Here is a 21,890-nt window from a genome sequence, read left to right as displayed (position 1 = left end):
GGGACCCTACACGATAACGTCCGGGGGACGTTTGCAGATGCCATTTAGGGGACGTCATGGGGACCTTTTTTTGTTAGCTGGGATTAAGTTAACATGATTTAACATGAAGCTAGCATGATTTAACATGAAGCTAACATGATGGTAGCATGATTTAGCATGAAGCTAACATGATTTAACATGAAGCTAACATGATTTAACATTAAACTATCATGATTTAACATGAAGCGCACATGAAGCTAGCATGATTTAGCATGAAGCTAGCATGATTTGCCATGAAGTTAACATGACTTAGCATGAAGTTAGCATGATTTACCATGAAGCTAACATTAAGTTAACATGATTTAACATGAAACTAACCTGAGGCTAGCATGATTTAACATGAAGTTTACATGATGTAAGCATGATTTAACATGAAGTTAGCATGATTTACCATGAATCTAACATGATTTAACATGACGCTTACATGAAACTTACATGGCGCTAACATGATGTTAGCATGATTTAGCATGATTTAACATGAAGTTAACATGATTGAACATTAAGTTTAAGGACAAGTTCGGTATTTTACACTTAAAGCCCTGTTTTCAGATTGTTTATAATGAAATAGAACGGTTTTGACTGAAATGTCGACATATGTGGCTGCCCCGAGAATTTTGTGGTGTTTGTGTTTCACCTCCCACCTTTACAATGGGTTTAATGGTGCACTGGAACAATCCTTCCTAAAATGCATTAAACTTTCGTTTACAAAGACCTGAAACTCACCGAGGGGTCAGGGGTGTTCACTGATATGCTCACACAAAAATCGCTGCAAAATACGCATTCCAACAGGTTTTATCGTAGTTTTTGCCAACTCCATTGACTAGTATTAGATGTCCTGTGAGGTACGGTATTACTTCGCGCCGGGAACTTTGTTTCTATTCTTGCAATTGGCAATGGCGGATTAAGCGCCACCACCTGGGCTGGAGTGTCTATTATTCAAGCTCTAACCGGAAGAATATACGGGTGTGAGTCATTTGGAAAAATAGGTCCACAAGTTAACAACGAATGCTAAAACAGCTGTTGGAAAGCATCTTTTGCAGCGATTTTTGTGTGAGCATATCAGTGAACACCCCTAACCACTCGGTGAGTTTCACGTCTTTGGAAACGAAAGTTTAATGCATTTTAGGAAGGATTGTTCCATTAAACCCATTGTAGAGGTGTGATGTGAAACACAAACACGCGAAAATTCTCAGGGCAGCCGCATATGTCGACATTTCAGTCAAAACCATTCTATTTTACCATAAACAATCTGAAAACAGGGCTTTAAGTGTAAAATACCGAACTTGTCCTTTAACATGATTTAACATGATGCAAACATGAAGCTAGTATGATTTAACATGAAGCTAACATGAGGCTTGCATGATTTAACATGATCCTAACATGATGTTAGCATGATTTAACATGAACCTAACATGATTTAACATTAAACTATCATGATTTAACATGAAGCGCACATGAAGCTAGCATGATTTAGCATGAAGCTAGCATGATTTACCATGAAGTTAACATGACTTAGCATGAAGTTAGCATGATTTACCATGAAGCTAACATGATTTAGCATGAAGTTAGCATGATGTACCATGAAGCTAACATGATTTAACATGAAGCTTACATGAAACTTACATGACGTTAACATCATGTTAGCATGATTTAACAAAAAGTTAACATGAAGCTAGGATGATTTAGCATAAAGCTAACATGATGTTAGCATGCTTTAACACAAAGCTAACATGAAGCTAACATGATTTAACATGAAGATAGCATGATTTAGCATAAAACTAGCATGATTTAGCATAAAGCTAATTTGATGCTAGCATGATTTAGAATGAAGCTGGCATGATTTACCATGAAGCTAGAATGATTTAACATGATGTTTGCATGATTATACATGAAGCTAGCATGATTTAACATGAAGCTAACATGATTTAGCATGAAGTTAGCATGATTTAACATGAAGTAAATGTCACAGGTCGGGGCGGACCACTGATGTAAACAAGCCGCGCCCCTTCCTCTAGTTTCCACCTCGAGGAGGTCCCGAAGCCAACCCAATGACCAGACAACACAAGTGTAAGTAAAGTTTAAAATATAGTTTTATTTAATTTATTTAAAAAAGTATGGGAGACGGGGAAAGGGTAAAATTAAAATAAAGATTCTCGTTTTGCCCTCCAGGTGGCCCGTGACACAGGGGGGGAAGAGGGGGCCAGGTGTCCGGGGTCCAAGACACCACTAAGACAGGGGTGAACAGGCAAGGCTCCTCCGCCTTGTTTTGTTGATCCCGTGGCGCCCTTCTCTTCTCCTGGAGGCAAATTACAAAGAAGGGTTCAATGTTTTTTTACACGATGTAACAAAAATACCTGGTAACTTGGAATGGCATAGAGGTAGGTACTTCACAGGTATTGAATTCAGGCCCTCTCCTTCTCCAGGCTTTTAGCTGTAACACAGGGGAATATTTGTACAGACACTAGAGTTTTCTCTCTCACCCAGGAAGTCAAGGTGGCTTAACAGGTAAGTGCTTCACAAGTATTAGACCCAAGCTCTCTCTCCTTCTGCAGGCTTCTAGCTGTAACTCAGAGGGTTATATATGCAACACTGGGATTTTCTCTCTCTCACCCAGGTAATCGTAGCGGCGTGCAGGAAAGTACTTCACAAGTATTGGACTCAGGCTCCCTCTCCTTCTGCAGGCTTCTAGCTGTAACACAGAGGGTTATGTATGCAACACTGGGACTTTCTCTCTCTCTCACCCAGGTAATCGTAGCGGCATGCAGGTAAGCACTTCACCAGTATTGGACTCAGGCTCTCTCCTCCTGCAGGCTTCTAGCTGTAACACAGAGGATTACTTTGCAGACACTGGATCTTACACTGGGCACTGGGGACCGCACACAGGTAAGTAACTCACAGGTAATGAACTCAGGCTCTCTCTCCTGCTGTAGGCTTATAGCTGTAACACAGAGGATTACTTTGCAGACGCTGGGGCTTTCACTAGTCACTCTGGCAACTCTTCACAAATGAAACAGGGGTAAATTAGCTTTAGCCACTGGTAAAGCTTTAGCCAGGGGTAAATTAGCTTTAGTTGGCCTATTCACTGAAGGCTCACAATGCACGTTGAACAAGCAACTCCACAATGACACACTGTATCCGACACTGAGTACTCACAATGTTTAATGCTGGTCTCCTTTGTTTACTTCTTCTTTAGAATGGATGAACTCCTCTTCGCCCCGATGTAAATCCACAGCTACCGTTTCCTTCAGCAACACTTACGGTGAGTCGTTTTCTAACAACATTACACACACATTAATGATGTACATAGAGCAATTTGTTTCCCAAAATCTTCAATGAATCGTATACTCAGCCTCTGGCTCCTTTTCCTTCTTGGTTTCGTTTCCAGCAAACCATATATTCCTACTGCTACCAGCGTGACTTAGCCCAGATCCTCTCTCTGCAACACCAGAACGGTCCAACAGCGTAACACAGCTGCCACAAAAAACAACAATAAACTCAACTGAACACCTCTCTTTAGTGGTTCTTTTGCAATCAGCTTTTGAATATGGGTAGGTTTTTGCAAAAACACCATATTTTGAGTAAAAAGCAGAGATAATTCCATTTTTGTGACGGACTTTTCATAGAGATCCCATTCAGAGCGATCTTTAAAACAGACACGGACATGAAGCAGCTTGCCATAGGGCAATACTTCCGGTTTTAAAAAGTTGCGGAAGGGCGCCACCTGGTGGATAATAGCGGTATTGCGGAAAGACGGAAAATCTCGTCATTGGCGGGGAAGCGTTTTCTCTTAATTGACGAGATATCTCGTCAATGGCGGGGAAAGAGTTAAGTAGCCTATAACAATTATAAATGCTATACAAAAATTGTGTTCGTGTCAATATAAATATTATTTTAACATTGTACTGTCAGCAGAGAAAAAATGTCACAGAAAAAATAATGAAATATAAATAATATAAATTAAATAGGACAAAGCCTATCACTCAAATATCTAACCAACATAAACGGAAACCATATTGCCCAACTTACAAATGAAGTAAGCTATTTTCTGCCAAACTATTTCAAACATAATTGCACAAAAATAATGTTGTTGGCTGACAATGGTTTCAGTACCAAACAGCTCCTAAAGCTGTACAGGTGGTCAGAATGAAGTGCGGATACGCTGTCACAGGAGGGCTATTGTCAGTCAGACCACCCGCTCCGTCCAAAGTATAGGTACCCCAGAGTTCTGCTACCGTCTTTATACTTTAAAATTTCATCATGCGCCGCATGAATCCTTTTGGGCGTTTCATACAGTATGCAGCGGGGAAATCGCCGCGCGGCTACGGCTTTTCTCAAGTAGGCTAGTGGAAGAGTTTTGTGCAGCATTTAGTGCAAATATGTTTTATCAGGTAATACATATTATTTATTACGAATAAATAATAATGAAAAAAGTTCAAAAGTCGGACTGTAATAGAATAAAACTGGCGCATGGTTGCTATTCAAACCATTATTAAAACGGCTGTAATCTATTACCACAATAGTACCTGATCTGTTTAAAATTATTTAATTGGTATATGTCTGCTAAGGTGTTAACCCGTTTCATTAATTTTTTCTATTTTTGATCTGAGCGCACAATCAGAAAATCGGAAAACGAGTCGTTAGGCCTATTTGTTTTTTTTTTCATTTTAGTTCAGAAAATAAATAATAGAAAAACAAGTCGTTTTTCTTTATTTTCTTTTTGGTTTAAATGTAAAAAAAAGAATAAGGGAATTATAGGAGCCATATTTGTAAACTGTTATTGTAAAATAAAAAGAGTCTGATAAAAAAACGGACTTCCAAAATAATCCGGCGGGCCAGAAAATTTTGCTGGCGGGCCACTCTTGGCCCGCGGGCCGCCTGTTGCCGACCCCTGCTGTATACGTTACATTATTAATACGCTCGCTTGTACGGTTTATCCTTAGCAGCTATATTCTACTTCTTATACTATCTATTGATTTTCAGTGTTCTCCTCTACATCTACTCATGTAAAGCTGCTTTGCAACAATTAACAATTGTGAAAAGCGCTATATAAATAAAATTTAATTGAATTGAATGCTAGCATGATTTAGAATGAAGCTGGCATGATTTACCATGAAGCTAGCATGATTAAGCATGAAGCTAACATGATTTAACATGAAGTTAACATGATTTAACATGAAGCTAGTATGATTTAGCATGAAGTTAACATGATGTTAACATGATTTAACAGAAAGCTCACATGATTTAACAGAAAGCTCACATGAAGCTACACTCAAAAAAATGAACTTGGTTGGAGTCAGTTTTACTAAATAATTTCTTGTTCACTTTACTTAACAAACACAAGTAACGGCATATGATTAATTTAATTTAGTAATTTCAACAAAAGACTGTCTTGTCAGCTTTACTTCAAAATTATTTGTTCAGCCAATATAACATTGTTGCGTAAAAGTAACAGATTAATAAAACCAATACAGACTTGCATCTCATTGGCTGATGATGCTGCAGTGTATTATGGGTAAATTGTTGTTCTGGCAGAATTGTTGTACCCTTTTGCAAAAGTGTAGCACGATTAGATAGGTACCTGAGTAATAAGTGGCCAAGTATAAATTAATTAATTTGTTCTGATATATTTTAGAACAAAACAAACCAACAAACGGTTTGAAATGTTACATTGCATTTCAAATATGTTTGTGATATGTTTGATAAACTCTAATTAAATAAAGGTTGTATTGAGCAGCTGCACTCTGATTGATTGATTTGTTGTTATGGAGATATTAAATCATTATTTTTAATTTTGTTTTCATCAATTAAATGTTTCATAATAGTGACTTTACTAGGATTTCTTTAGTCCATGCAACATTTCAATTGTCAATTTTACACAAACTTTTTTAGTAATTACAACTTACATTTTATTTGTTGACATTACTTAACAAAGCTATGTGGAACCCACTTGACGAAGTTTTTTCAAGTAAATCCAACTTTTTATTTTTTTGAGTGTAGAATGATTTAATATGATTAAACATGAAGCTAATATGAAGTAAACATGATTGAACATTAAGTTAACATGATTTAACATGAAGCTAGTATGATTTAACATGAAGTTAACATGATTTAACATGAAGTTAGCATGCAGCTTACATTATTTAACAGAAAGCTCACATGAAGCTAGAATGAATTAATATGATTAAACATGAAGCTAACATGAAGTTAACATGATTGAACATTAAGTTAACATGATTTAACATGACCCAGATAGCACACGTACGTCGCGGAGATGTCTGCACGATGTCTTCTTTTTCGTCTGGAAGACGTATTATATAGGGCGTTTGCTCATCTGGAAGGCGTCGCCGAGATGTCCGACCCAGCTGTTTGCAAGACACCCAGCAGATCTTTACAAGATGTATGTTATTTAGAACGATGGCGAGCCGCCATTTCCCAGATCTTTACAAGATGTTAGAACGGCAAGCCCCTCTTTCACAGATCTTTAGAAGAGCTTTAAAAGATGCCGAGCCGCTCTTTTCCAGATGTTTAGAAGAGCTTTAAAAGATGCCGAGCCGCTCTTTCCCAGATCTTTAGAAGAGCAGAAAGACGGTAATCCGCTCTTTCCCAGATGTTTGTAAGATTAAAAGATCCCTCATTAACAAATTGAATTGCCCTAAACTACAGCTAATTATTTCTACACACATCTACACATGCATATCTCATCGATATTAAGTAATTAAAACATCATTTTCAATTGATCTTAAAACAGGCAGTTGTTGATTTTATAAAGCACATTTATTCAAATTAAACAATGAAAACTTTCATTCATTTATCTTTAAAGATGCATTTTACATGACAGTATGCGAAAACAACAACATATAAGCATAACATATTTAAAATAATCAACACCTTTCCGCGTCTGCTTTATTAATCTCCATTCTAAAATAAAACATTACAAAAAATTACCAGGAAATAATCGTGAAAGGCTGCTCTTTCTTTATAGCTTTAATTAGGATCTAGAAGATAAAATTACCCGAAACTGTTGTCATTGTTAAATAAATTACGCGTGTGCGTCTTTGCGTCAAGGTCATGATTCTACATAACAACATCCGCTTGACCTCAATGCCAAGAAGAAGAAAGGCGTGGAACACATGCTTAAGGTATGTAGTAATAATGCATTTAAATAATAAACTGTTTGGTGTGGGATCATTTAAATAATACCTCGAAATTGGGTTGATAACAGTTATTCATGCTGTAGCCTCTTATGGAACGGCTGAAATTCCACAAGGGGGCGCATTTGTTCCTCAGACGTTGCACAATAAACATGACATCCGAATATATTCATTATAAATCATGAATGAAAAGTGAGATTCGAACGAATGTCTGTTAGTGAACTTATTGTATACACTATTTATATCGTAATTCGGTCAGAAACGTCAAGATTGTGAGATGAACAAATCGTTTTGGATTAAAAGGCTTGGATATTCCATTTCCTTGGACTTTTGGGGATTTATGAACTATTTGTTTTGGACAATTTCACCGAAGCGGATAAAGGAAAGATTTTGAAGGTAAGTAAATATCCTAAATCGGCGCCGCCCGGTTCAGGTAACTAACAACTAGATTTTTAGATAGTTTTATGACTGCTAAAAATCATATTATGCTTTCTGTGTGCGCTTAATGGAATCCCAAAAGTCTAAGCTTTACAACGATGTGCCGCATGTCCGTATATTTTAAAGATTTAATGCTTCAAAGTTACAATGACGTAATGCAGCCTCACGTGCAAGGGAGGGGGTGTGCCGTGTACGGCACAGTGTTCCTTATCAGGTTAATATTGATATTTCGCCCACCTGTCTGACGTTAATTTATTTTGATCGTTCATGTATTTTGAGTCTTGTTTAAGATTCTAGAAAGATATAGTGGCTTACTTGATTAAAACGAACAGTATTATGGTTGATATTTGTATTGCACTTGTTAAAATTTGTTTTTGCCCCCATTTTTCCTTTCATGAGCTGAACTTAAATATTTTCTATGTCCCCAAAAGGCCTATTTCTCTCAAATGTTATTCACAAATCTGTCTAAATCTGTGTTAGGGTTGCGTTTATAATTGTGGTTAGTGTGTGTGTAAGGCTCTGCCTGTGAAAACACATCTAAAGTCTTTTTTGTGATGTACTGTTTTCTACATAAAATCATCCTAAACAATGAAAAGAACATTTTGTAAAAATATCTTATCTTTAATATTGGCTGAGTAAGATTCTTTGTATAAACCCTCAGTCTGTTAATTTTGTCTCCAGCCTGTTAAGATCTTCAGCAGATGTTTGAGAAAAAAGTCATCATCCTCTTCGTCACTCTTCATCTGTATTTGGAGTAACAAGCACCTGCTTCCCACAAGAGACTGGACCGCTGAAGTCAGGTGGTAAGTCTTTATTTGCATTCATCCTAGTACCATCAAGACTGCCTTTTTGCAGCTGTAATAGCAAAGATAAATGAATTAGGAGTGTAGCTTTTAAAATGCTTTTACTATTAAATGCATTATTTAGATTTATTTAAACTTAAGAATCAAATAGGTGTGTAGTTTAGGTAAAATTCTTATAACTGCATTTGTCTGTTTTACAACAAATGTAACCAAGTATAAATTTACTGTTTTTTTTTATGTTGGATGGATCATCAGACCTGCACCTTCCTTGAACATGTTGGTAAGGTAATGCTGCGTTCCAGGCAACCTGTAACCCGTAACTCACGACTTCAAAACCACGACTCACGACTCTGAACTGGGAGTACATCGATCTAGTACGAGTTCACGGGTGGGAAGTCACGGGTTTGACTGCCGTTCCAGTGCACTTTCACCGGTAGAAGGTTGTAAAAACACGAGTTACAGGCTGCCTGGAACGCATAGGGTCCTGAGTCGTGGTTTTGAAGTCGTAACTCACGGGTTTAAAAACCTGCCTGGAACGCACCATAACACTTCATGCGAGTTAATGATGATGCTTTTTTATAAGAACTTTTATAAATAAATATTTTTATTGTTTTTTTAGGTAACTTACTCTGTATTTGTTCACGGTGGTCACCCCAGGGTCTCAGGACTCAAAACGATTGCTCTATGGATTGAACATAAAATGTAGTATAATCAAGTGTTATGTTTTTAAATGCCACTAATAATGTGTTTCTGTTTTCTTTCTCATTATGCTAACAAACACTCTTTTACCCCTCATGTTAGGTAGATCAACACTCCAACCATCTGCATTAGGGACTGAATAAAGGATGCCCTCTGTAGCTGGGAATGTTAGATCAGGTAATTTGCATTTGATATATTTTTAAAGACACACACACTAATGCTGCTTGTACACCGCCAGCGACTAGAAACACAATCTCGTTCATTCCAATGAAAGCTTTGCCCCATTCAGCAACATGAGCAACTGTGACCATTGACAACAGGAAGTGGGCATGTCCAGCTATGCCACAACTTTGAGGAAAGTTCAATTTGATGAAGGACTTTTGGTAGCAACTACCAATGAGAGTGAAGCAGTGAAGTTCATGTCATCCGTCTTTTGTCATTTACTGAGAGGATTGTTACTCATTTGTTTATAGTTTTTACTAGGACAACCAGAATTGGGAACGCCTTCTAATAAATGCAGCATAAGGCCTTAACTGTCTGTGGCAAATATTTTTAGCACCCAAAATAAATAGGGGTGCTGCTTTTAAAAGAAAACACCACAGTTTTTCATTATTTTACTATGTTCTTACCTCAACTTAGATCAATTAATACATCCTTATCTTTCATCAATGCATGCACTTAATATTTGTACAGCACGTCGTGAATGTGTTAGCATTTAGCCTAGCACCATTCATTCCTCGGCGCACAGTAACATCATCACTCCTGACTACTCCCCCTCTTTTGAGTTTGAGCGAGAGGTGGAGTACTCAGGAGTGATGATGTTACTGCGCGCCGAGGTCGAAGTGCTGCAAACTTAGTGCTCTTTTGCCATACAATATAGTTCTCATTTTTATCCGCTTAAAAAATCGCCACGTTTTATTTTGTGCCACCATACTTACTCGTGTAACTACTCATGTAACAGTCTTTAAATAGGGAAAACATGAAAGGGAAAGGGTTGGGTGGCTTCTAAATTCATCCCTGTTGGAATCCTAAGGAATGAATGGGGCTAGGCTAAATGCTAACACATTCACAATGCACTGTACAAAGATTAAGTGCACGCATTGAAAAAAGATAGGGATGTATTAATTCGTCTAAGGTAAAAACATAGTAACATTTTGGAAAGCGGTGGTGTTTTCCATTTAAAGGGATAGTTCACCCAAAAATGAAAATAATGTCATTAATGACACACCCTCATGTTGTCCAAACTTGTAAGACCTCCGTTCATCTTCGGAACACAGTTTAAGATATTTTAGATTTAGTCCGAGAGCTTTCTGACCCTCCAAAAAATGTATGTGCTGTATACTGTCTCATTTCCAGAAAGTTAATTAAAACATCAGAAAAGTAGGACATGTGACATCAGTGGGTCAGTTAGAATTAGTTGAAGCATCATAAATACATTTTGGTCCAAAAATAACGATTTATTCAGCATTGTCTTCTCTTCCGGGCCTGTTGCGAATGCGCGTGCACAGTGGCGCTGCTGACGTACGACGCTGCTGACGTGTTATCCTCAGACATGTTTGCGAAGATTGTTTTGTTTACAGCGTCTCCCTCAGACTGTAAACGAAAAAAAAAAGCTTGGGTGCACCAGATAACAAGCCAGCAGCATCGTACGGAAGCAGTGTCATGCACACGGTTCACAACAGACCCGGAAGAGAAGACAATGCCGAATAAAGTCGTAATTTTTGGACCTAAATGTATTTTTGCTGCTTCTTCAAATTCTAACTGACCCACTGATGTCACAAGAACTACTTTGATGATGTTTTTATTACCTTTCTGGACATGAACAGTATACCGTACATACATTTTTAATGGAGGGTCAGCAAGCTCTCGAACTACATCTAAAATATCTAAATGGTTACTAAAATTGAGGTCAGATTTTTGAAAACGTGGTCATCCAAAGTTCTTGGAACAGAAAATCTGTTTTGTAGGGATCAGAGTTAGACATGGTCATGTAATATATAACAATGTAATAGCAAGTGTTATGTTGTTTTTGAAAATGCTCTGAAAATGAAAAAAGCTTTGTTTATCCACTATGCTATTAAAATGCCCTTTTACCTTGCATGTTAGGCGGATCAACATTCCATCCATCTGCATTAGGATCTACCTTAGAGACACTCACTGGAGCTGTAAATGGGAAGCAGGTAAGTTGCACAACAGGTTTCTTGTAGCATTCTTAGACTAGCAATTTTTATGTGATAACTTTAACATGATAGAAATTGTTGAACTACGTCTGTGGTCTATATTGTCTATATTGTCTGAGAGAAATTCTTACTCAAGAATCTGCATATTGCTGTAGATATGCAGAGTACTTATCTCGAAACAGTTGTAAAATATTAATGTTTTTGTTTTGTAGGTCACTTACTTTGCATTCGTCCTTGGTGGTCACCCCAGGGTCTCTAGAGTGAAAATTACTCAATCTATGGATTAAACCGAAAATGTAGTTGCATGAAGTGGTATGTTGTTTTTAAATGCCATTAAAAATGTGTTTCTGTTTTCTGTCTCATATTAAGAAATACTCTTTAACCTGCCCACTGGAGCTGGGAATGGTTAGCTGCATTTTTTACATTTACAAATAAACAAACAGAGTTAGATAAGTCCATACATACCATTCTCATCTCCGTGTGTGCTGTAACTCTGTCTGACGCAGCCCCTGCTAGCTAAGCTTAGAACAAAAGACTGGTAGTGAATTTATACAAATCATAAACATAAATTGGAAAATGTCCACGTTACTTTGTCACTTATTGGAAGCAGTATGCTAGCTGGAGCCATTCACTTCCAGTCTTTGTGCTAAGCTAGCTGGGGCTGCATCAGACAGAGTTACAGCACACACAGGGATGAGAAAGGTATGTATGGACTTATCTAACTCTGGGGGATACGGTGAATAAGCTAAATTCCCAAAATGTGGGTGTGTTCCTTTAAGGATTTAGGGGTATTTTGAAGTTCAATGAAGCCGTTTTACTTTTTAAACTGTCTCTTTTATAAGGACTTACTGAATTTCTTTTTGCAGCAATTTGGGACATTCTTCCAGTTGTCGGCAACTTTGTGAAAAAGGCTGGAAACTTAAATGCAGGTACTGTTTCATTCTTTTGTCTTTTTACAGCTATGAAAAATAATGTGTTATTAATTGTACTGTCTATTAATTAATTATTTTATACAGTTTAACTGATTCTGCTTACCTGACTCATGCAGAATTCTGGCCTGGTGTTTGGTCTGTGCTGTCTTTGGCTCTTGCATCTCCATCATCCTGACCCTCTTTAGCAGCCTGTCCATGTATTTATTTGGAGGCCACCATGAGCACCCATCTGCATAATATGACTTTGTTACTCAGATGTCCATGCTCCTACAAATTCTACATTTTTTGTAAAGCTGCAACAAGTTGAAACCCTATAATTATTAACGTTTGATTTTGAAATATGTAATTCAAATACATGAATAAGTAACAAAAGCAGAAATATATTAAGACATTACCTTTTTGTTGCTTGTTTACTGATCTATCAATCCTTTTGCATTTTCATAATTGATCATCATAACTTGGTATACAGTGGATGTGTGGCTGCAAATTAATTTCTGAAGTCAATTTAAAAAGACAAAAGTTAATAAATGCTGAATTGGTCAAATATACATTGTTGTATTTTCACCATTTTGATGTTTAGGCATTTCATAACTTGAGGGTTAATTCACGTATACTGATGTTTCAAATCAAAGATTAATTTATTAATGACAGCTTATCAGTTTATAAAGATTTTTATTACAATATTTATTTATATAATATCAATTTAATACATTTAATTCGTTACACCTACATTACTGAGCGCAAGGGAGTGCAGCCAACAAATACATTCAGGTGTGTTCGACTTAACACCGAGATGCGCAGACAGCACGTGGTATGACATCAAAGTACCGCGAGAGTTTGGGAAAGCCCCGGAAAAGGTTTGAACTCGCGGTACTTGATGTCACGATCGGTTTGCGTGTAGATCAGCATGAAGTCGAACACATCTGAAAGATGTGTGGGCTGCCTGCACTCAACGTTGTAGTGATGGTCAACCCGGATCTTTTTAAGGATTCGGGTTATTCTGAGTGACTCACTAATATGATCCGGGTTGTGCGAGTCACTCGAGTCACTTGAGTCACTTGGTCAAAATCTCCCAATTCCAATCGCTAAGTCATACTAATGCCAACCAAGCAACTCGGATCACGCGTGCAGCTACGAGTTTATGACTCCTCTGCTCACAAAAAAGGGCTTATGTGACCTGAGGAACTCGTAAAAAACATGCATGCCCGTGGTAACATTATCAATAACATAATTGTAAAAGTTTGGTGTGTTTAGTTTCATTTCATAACGACAAATATATCAACACCACATTTAGAAGATGTCAGGCTTGGTTGACTTGGACGTGAGAGGAACGTGTCCTGTTTCAGATTGACTTAAAAGATCCACGATAGGCTTCGGTTAATCTTGTGAGTGAGTCCCAGACAGAGCCGCTCGCCCGCTCCTGCACGGGTCCTGTGAGTGAACCACTCACGTCACTCTGAGTGACTCAGTCAACAAGAGGAGCCGTGTACGTCCGTCGGTGGCGGATCTTTCCAGCAGCACTGCTGCAGCAGTCCTCATATTTAAAAATGTTAAACATTTGCAGCTTCTACCCAAAACATTGTGCCAGTCAAATATTTCAACAGATTAGCCTACATGAGTCAGTGGGTTAACAACACGAGCAAGGCTTGTTTCTCCTAGCCCAGGATTCAAGCTCCATGAGTTACTTGAGTCACTCTCTGTGTGAATCCCCGAGCTGCCGACCAACTCATTGTCGCGCGCACGCATCCCTTTGTACTCGGACTCGGAGCTGCAAGAAATAATGATCCGGAATAGCAGCTTTTGGTTCACTCAGTACCCGCAGTCGACATTTGGTGATGTAAATTAACTCGTTGTTGCAAGTTATAGAACCTATGGCAGCTTATGTAGAGTTATTTGTTGTAATTCTGTTGTAAACATTTGAAGAGCTTTGTGTTTGATACAATTTCTCATTTTTAATGCAAAATCTGAGAGGACTCAACTGACTCGGGTTAATGGTCACTAAGGACTCATGGTTCTCGAGTCATTTTAGGGATCGGGTTAAATGATCCGAGTTTCGGGTGACTCGCTCATCACTACAACGTTGCGATAATTCAGTAGAGTCTAACCTCAATCGGTTTTTGCAGCTTCTGGGTGTCGTGTCGAACGATCGCAGAACGATATTTTGTTCTTTTCCAACTCGATTTTTAACTCCCTAAACTAGTAGGATGTTCCAACGGGTGAAGCAACAGTGCTGACGGCAGAGTTTCAGTGTCAATGTAAGTAAACCATTTTAACAGAAAATATGTTGTTATGCAGGCATGTAAGTTAGTCGATCTACAGAATGATCGTCGTATATTAATGTTCTATACGCGATTAATAGCTTATTAACGTTTATCAATGCACTGCTATTCAGGCAGCTGCAAAGTCCCGAAGCCACGTTGTAACGTTAACTTCACATGTTACGCACTGGAGGGGATAAACCAGCCAGTTTAATAGAGTTATTAAATGTCTCAAACCTTTCCCGCCCTTTAACGTTACGTTAAAATGGCCCTTATACGGATAAGGTTACTGTCAGTCAGACCTTTTCCTAGAAACCACTCAAAACCGTTAACGTTGTTCTATTGGAGTTTTTTGATAATTGTATTTATTAATTGTTTCAGTTATATTAGTTATATCTGTTCTTTAATTCGTATTTCTAACAATTAAAACCCAGGAATGACAAGCTATACTTACCAACATTTTGACGATCAAACTGACAGAAAAACTAACTTAAAGCCGACTATTAAACCAAAAACATACTATTACAAAGTGAAGAGGAACGTAATGTGTACAAAATGTATTATTTACAGGTTATTAATAATGTTATTTGTGACAAAAAAGTTGAGGGTACTCGAGCAAATAACGGTCTTCTGGTAAATATTGTGGTCACGTGATGGCCCCGCGACATATAAGTCGTTTCCGGTCGTTTCTCAAACGCACAACTGCGTCCTTTTAAAATTATTTTTAATATTTTTTTTAAATAATAAGAAATACAAGGGGGTACATTGTACATATATAAAATAAAAATAAATAAGGCTCCGTCCTTTTCTTTTTTTTTAAATAAGGCTCCGTCCTAGAAGGCTGCATGTCTCGGCTGCCACGTCATCAAGCATCGTCGAAGGACATCTCAATCTGCTTGTTTTCTATTTTGTTGTTTTAATTTAATTACAAAATGTTTAACTGTCCATGTTGTAAAGACAGTTGATACATGACTTTTATTCACTGTACTACATTATTGAATTTTTTTGGTGATGCATTGCTAATTTTCAACTTCTCTCTTTAAAGTTTTCATGCCATGATCACTGGGGCGGAAACCATTATGACGTTGCCTTGGACATCAAACTAAACCATCTCATTCTGGCTTTTTTCTAACATCGAAATCTCAGAAGGACAGGACTAAGATGGACGCAGCCTCCACATGCAACCTTGCATTTGAGGAACACCCATAGAACGGTCAACTTACCCCATACTCTAACCTGAATGCAGGGATCATAAAACCTTATCTTTTACCTTAATTGTTAGATGGTTGTTGATACCAAACTTTTTTGTCTCGTCTACCCAGGAGAAAGTCATGGGTTCTGCTGCTGAGGTTGTCATAAAGCATGCTTTTTCCATTTGTTGCATTGGGCAATATTATCAAAAGATTCTGAAAGAAATAAGATAATTTTCAAAGCATTAACATGAATATGAAAGCATTAAGTCATTAATGACCATCTTTTATTATTGTTTATTTACAGTGTCTTTTATTCTGCTTACCTGACTCATGCAGAATTCTGGCTTGATGTTTGGTCCACCTGTTAGCTGGCTCTGGTGCTTGGTAGTCTTCTCAAACCTCTGAATCAAGGCCACCATGAGAGGCCTTCTGAAGACCATCATTACGCTTCAGATCCAGTTGTCTTTACTATGAGGTAAATCTTTTTTAACTGCAGCATTGAGCGTTATGTGCGCTGTTTATGCGCACTGAACGCCTTGCATTTTTGCCCTCTACTGCAACATGCCTTTTTGAAGGAGCGCTAAGAGCGGAAAAGCACCTGACGTCATTTGTGTCTTTCCATTGTCCAATTGAATATGGGGAGAGGCGGGCCTTCCGTTGTAGGGACCGATGTTTACAGTTATTTGAAACAACCGTACTTCAGTCACTTACTGTCTCCTGTGTTTTTATGCACCTCTCACCTTCGATCAAAGTCAGTGCAAGCGTCCTCTTTTTAAAGTTTCTGCTTATATGACAGTTAACAGCAAAAGAGTGCTCACGCTTCAATATTTGATTGACAGGACAGCTGCCTCGGTGGTTGCCTAGCAATATAAAAAGCTGTGCTGCACTGCTTTTTATAAAGTGACCAAATCAAGGTGCACCTTGTGTTTCTACGTCTTTAGAACGCATTTGGTGTGATTGGCCCCCAACAAGGGTTTTTTCTGCTGCTTTTTATTTTTCAGCTTTTGCCTTGATATTGTATTTTACATTGGTAAATGCCTATGGACATTGGCTACTAGCGTTCTGCATGTGTAAATGCACATCGATGCGAACAACGACGCAAACGTGTAAATGAAAAGTGGCGGATAGCCTACTGTGCAGAGGCATTGGGGTAGGTCTGACAAAATCAGCCTTAATGACAACTGCATCAGTCTTCAATGATGGTTTAACTTTTACACAGATAAACACTCACTTTGTCTATCCAGACCTCAAGGTTAGAGTTCGAACAGATTCAGATAGTTGGTTTTGTTCATTTTCTAAGTTTTTTGTTGATATTTTAGTCCTAATTGATTATGACAGATTTGTTACAGCATTATCTGTCAAAATGACAGGCAATAAGAAAGTTTAATTCAACCTCTGGTTGTAAAGCAGATTTTGAACCAGTCTTCTTCAATTGTGTCACTAGCCTACCACAATCCCTGTGCACCAGCTATGAAAAGTGCAGACCAAACTTCTACCTCCACCTGTGAGTCTCTTCCCACATGTAGTAAAGTAATGAATGCGGTCTTACAAATGAAAGGTTTTTTTAGGGTACATTATTTTAATTACCCAATGATTTCTCGGATGAATTGGATAAAAAGACAATATTTTATTTTTCATTTATGAAAACTGGTTGTTGCTGCATGAACTCAAGCACATTTATTTCAAACACATCAACGCAACGTCATTGCTATAAACCAATGCAGCTATTTTGGATAAAAGATAATGCACCTCAGGTCACACAAATCAAACACGAAGAGTTGTTATACACAGTGTGTACAGTCAGTCATTCAGATTGGATATACACAAAAATCAGTGTAAACAATCAGATCAATAGATCTAGTTCAATCAACACCCTCACCATGCTCTCCCAGCTTTAGGGGCTAAGACCTGTTTTTCTAATCAAACAATACAAGGGCAGATGTTTCAGCGTTATTGCCTTCATGGCATGAAAGATTAAAATCTGCATTTAAACCCAAAGGGGATATTATCTTTAAATAAAATTGCCTGTCATTTTATTGATTACAACCATAATACTGAACAACTTTAAAGGTCCCGTTTTTCCTGTGTTTTTGAAGCTTTGATTGTGTTTACAGTGCACAATATAACATGTGTTCATGTTTCACATGCGGTATTTTTCACACAATCTACTTATCTATATAGTGCTTTCACTGTCCTAAAAACGGCTGATGTCTTCTTTGTCCTATGAAGTCCCTCCTTAAGAAATGCGTAATGAGTTCTGATTGTGTAGTTTGTTTAGTGTGTTGTGATTTGACAGTAGCTTAGCTTAGCCAGGGTGGAGTTTAGTCAAACACACTTGCTTTGACGTCATTCAACCGGGAAGTAGAGGGCTGTAGTCCAAACCGGCCGTTCGCTGTATTGAAAGGGGAATTCTGTTAAAGATAATACATCGCCTGGCTGGCAGTGAACTTTAAGCTTTAACATTTACAGGTATTATTTATGCGTTTACAGCAACTTTACACACTAACTAAAGTTTGAAATATGGGATCAGGAAAAACGTGACCTTTAATGTTTAAGTATTGAGGAAGGAATGAATTCTTACTGTGGTGGAGATATTGAAAACTCTTACAAAGAGAGTCATTTTGGGTGTTTTATTTAAAGACCATGTCCCCTTTTAGCCTGACTACGTCAGACTTCGTGCTTCCGCTCAAGCAAAGTAGCAGAGAATGGTATTACTAGGCTGGTCCCCTTTGGGTTTAAATGAAGATTTTGATCTTTCAGGTTTTTAATATTTTGGTTTTTCTTTGGGTGCAATTTTTATAAATGAAATACTGTGTCTGATGTGATGATGTTCCCATTGTGTTCTGTTGTTACAGATGGGACTGAACTGGAGTCTGTGAACTAATGCTGTGTTCGAGACAACTTGGATGTTGGATATTATTGACCTCAAACCCGTAAGAAGTCTGGAACAGCAAACAAAGTTGAGTATCCGACCTCTCAACTTGGGACAGATCGATCAACACCGACCTCAACGAGATGCATCATTTGACATTGCAGACAAGTTGGTGGCTAGCCTTTCACAGCCTTACATGAGCCGCAAACAAACTTTAAACTATTTTTACAGCACATAATATTTATGAACATGAATGTTAAATTATCCAGTAATCGTTTTCTGCCATAATTGGCAAAAGAGCACAAACAACTTCTGGCGTCTCATTATGTGGTAAACATGCAAATGTGATATGTGATTGACTGGAATGCATTGAGGTCGGAGGTAGGATATTTAATGACATAACATCAGAAATCCGAGTTGTCTGTAACACTGCACAATATTTCACATAATTGTCACCACCTGATTATCCTCCCATGTTTTTAACACAACCATTGATTGGTCACACGGATGAAGGCAGCAAGCAGAGACATTTGTATCTCTCAAAAAAAGAAAAAAGAAAGAAATCTATATTTAATATTAAAAAACACTTACAGTTAGGGATGGGTATCGTTAAGGTTTTAACGGTATTACTACTCTTACCGGTACTGCTTAACGGTCCGGTGCTTTAACGGTATTCTTATCGGTACTTTGGCCAATGTTAACATTTGATCACGCACCTATGTTCACATGATTAAGTTAATTATGTGTCTGCATTTCATTATTACAAATTAATTTCTGGATATCATTTCTAAATATTATACATATATTTATTAATGCACCAGCGTGAAAGCTGCAGAAAAAATACTCTAAATAGGATATTTAGGCTAAATAAATGTTTACATGCTGATTTTTCTTTATTTGGGATTTTTAAAAGAAGTAGAAAATATGTTGAATGCATAACGTTCAGCATTTCCCCAAAAGAAATCAACAGAATTTCAACGTAAGGAAAGCAAACCAATTAGGGAGATTGTACATTTATTTTAAATGACGTGAACAATGTTGATTCAACATGATTTTAGCATACATGCCTGACGTTGATGCGGCAACCACCAGAGATGATGGTTGAATTTTGCAGGCTGCGACCTTCTAAGGACGTATTTTAAGACCGATTGCGTCACAGCAGCGCGACTTGAGGCTGTGACTTGTGTTAATATTATTCTGTTTATGTTGCGTATTTCTAAGGTTGATTAATTTTATATACTGTTGAATAGTTTAATCTACATCAACGTGTCATATTTTCTAAAATAAATGAATATTTTTCTGATTCCATATTTATTTAAATAAGTCAGAAACGTCTCCGCTGTGTCCTGCTGACAGGCGCGGTGGGCGCGTGCAACAGGTGACGCAAATTATAGGTCCTCCGAGGGTTAGACTGTCTCATTTCAGTTCTCTTCGCGGACTTCTGAGGCTGCCACCTTGAAAGACAGATTGCTCCCCTTTTAAGGTTGTATGCTTAGAAGGTCGCAGCCCTTGAATTGGGACACAGCTTCTTTCTGCACGTAATACACTTTTGAAAGATGCTTTGACAGATTGCTTGTGTTTTCGCCCTTACATGCAAACATCTTGTTGCACTTACCCGTATGACAACGAGCGTTGTCTGCATCAACTCTAGTGAAGTATAACCACACTTTTGAATGTTTTGCTCTATCCGCCATCGTCACTCTTTGTATTAAGCGGTAGTTTTCGTGCTGTTATGCGTGTGCCGCGCTCGTTGTTGTGGTTGTGACAGACAGCCAGCCTCCGCGGCGCGCATGAGAGATCTCGCAGGTCTCACAGACAAACGTCTTAATCGCAAATTAGAAATGTTTGGTGAGATAAAATGTGCACGAAAACATTATTAAGCAAGAATACATAGTACATTTATTTTTATTTTTTTCTCCAGGACCGATAGCAGAACCGATAGCGTCAGATCTTACTGATACTACGGTCTTTCATAATTTAGCCCCGGGGCCAGTTTAATACCGGGTTTCGGTACCCATCCCTACTTACAGTAGACTGTGTTAGATAACTGTGCTCTTGGAAGTCAGCTTAAGTCAACAAATGGTAATGTTTATGAAAAGTTCATTTTTGTCACAGTTGCAAACTAACCACCACACAGAATATGAAGAATAGCCAGAACTGTGGTATTAAGCTAGCCCTAAAATGTTGTGAGAATCTTGATGTATTGGACACAGGTGTGTAGAATCTGTTATATATTGACGGTTGACAGGTTTGTTTGCATGTAATTGCATTATTATTAATTTGGGGTTGATAGTCCAATGTTGATTTGAGAGATTTTTTTTTCTTGTTAGATCCTTTCTCTTTTTAATGCAGAACTTAAGGATGAAGCACCCTGATCTACTAAGATGCACAGATTCAACTCTGGCCCAGCATCATCCCCACACCTCATCTGCCATCAGTTTAATTTAATGTCTGTCAATTGCAAATGCTATTTATTTCAGTTATATTACAACTTAATGTTAACTTTAATTAAGACTAGTATTGTGTAAAGCTGGGGTTTCCAAACTTTTCATTTCAAAACCTATTAGACAAGTGTAATCTATTCAAGACCCACTAAAATATTTTTTTATGGGGTAAAACACATTTGTTCTCTTTCAGTGGAGTCATTTTATTTTCATAATATTCCATAATGTAAAGCAGTGGTTCTTAACGTTATTCCTCGAGGCCCATTGCTCTGCACATTTTGTATGTCTTTTTTATCTGACAGACCCGGTTCAGTTCATTGAGATCTCTTCTAATGAGCTGATGATTTGAATCAGGTGTGTTAAATAAGGGAGACAAAATGTGCAGGGCTGTGGGCCTCGAGGAATAATGTTAAGAACCACTGATGTAAAGTTTATGTATAAGTTTATTTGCAATACCAAATATTTTATGGTATATTCTTTCAAAACCATTGTCATTGTTAATTATTAATTTGGCCAAACTGTTGTTGCATCATTAAGGTGTGCAACACACCTTAACCTACTGTGTGACCGACAAGTGGGTCCTCCTGACCCACAGTTTAAAATCCCCTGGTGTACTGAATGTTGTATTGTAATTAAAGTCGCATCTAAGTCTTGTGTAACAGTCTCCATTATTTAAATTGTGATTATATTCACAGTGTCACATGGTACTTTCAGCACTTACTACATCACAGTGTTTTTAATGCTTTCATTTTTAGGTTTATTATAAATTCATTCATTTTTAAAGAATTCCTTCTTTATGTAGAACATGCAAAGTCTAAAATGTAAAGTGTCATGATCAGCTCTGGGTCTTGTGACTGACACATAGCTTCCGGTTTGTGACG

At 37.8% G+C, this 21,890-nt stretch overlaps 3 long non-coding RNA genes across 12 annotated transcripts; 2 read left to right on the top strand and 1 right to left on the bottom strand.

Annotated features, from left to right (window-relative positions):
• Nucleotides 1-9,059: 9,059 nt before the first annotated feature.
• LOC135718515 (uncharacterized) lies at nt 9,060-12,473 on the bottom strand. Of its 3 annotated transcripts, XR_010520871.2 has the most exons (5): nt 12,346-12,472; nt 12,160-12,269; nt 11,532-11,586; nt 11,225-11,293; nt 9,221-9,289 (listed from the first exon to the last, which is right to left on the bottom strand). It is a non-coding gene; the product is annotated as an uncharacterized lncRNA (long non-coding RNA). The 3 variants fall into 3 exon arrangements; XR_010520872.2 differs by lacking the exons at nt 9,221-9,289; nt 12,160-12,269 and adding an exon at nt 9,060-9,113 and having other exon boundaries at nt 12,346-12,473; XR_010520870.2 differs by lacking the exon at nt 12,160-12,269 and having other exon boundaries at nt 9,185-9,289; nt 12,346-12,473.
• LOC135718514 (uncharacterized) lies at nt 9,086-12,493 on the top strand. Of its 4 annotated transcripts, XR_010520869.2 has the most exons (6): nt 9,086-9,133; nt 9,233-9,307; nt 11,237-11,310; nt 11,680-11,715; nt 12,177-12,239; nt 12,359-12,493. It is a non-coding gene; the product is annotated as an uncharacterized lncRNA (long non-coding RNA). The 4 variants fall into 4 exon arrangements; XR_010520868.2 differs by lacking the exon at nt 9,086-9,133 and having other exon boundaries at nt 9,168-9,307; XR_012337696.1 differs by lacking the exon at nt 9,086-9,133 and having other exon boundaries at nt 9,168-9,307; nt 12,327-12,461.
• Nucleotides 12,494-14,101: 1,608 nt separating this feature from the next.
• On the top strand, nt 14,102-21,348 carry LOC135718297 (uncharacterized). 5 transcript variants are annotated; one of them, XR_010520719.2, is made up of 4 exons: nt 14,102-14,497; nt 15,546-16,168; nt 17,138-17,197; nt 18,549-19,461. It is a non-coding gene; the product is annotated as an uncharacterized lncRNA (long non-coding RNA). The 5 variants fall into 5 exon arrangements; XR_010520718.2 differs by lacking the exon at nt 17,138-17,197 and adding an exon at nt 20,896-21,348 and having other exon boundaries at nt 14,106-14,497; nt 18,549-18,652; XR_012337794.1 differs by lacking the exon at nt 17,138-17,197 and having other exon boundaries at nt 14,111-14,497; nt 15,546-15,849; nt 16,030-16,168.
• The last annotated feature ends 542 nt before the right edge of the window (nt 21,349-21,890 follow it).

Source organism: Paramisgurnus dabryanus, chromosome 10, assembly GCF_030506205.2.
Source record: "Paramisgurnus dabryanus chromosome 10, PD_genome_1.1, whole genome shotgun sequence".
Taxonomy (NCBI): Eukaryota; Metazoa; Chordata; class Actinopteri; order Cypriniformes; family Cobitidae; genus Paramisgurnus; species Paramisgurnus dabryanus.
This window is presented reverse-complemented; position numbering and strand designations above follow the sequence as displayed.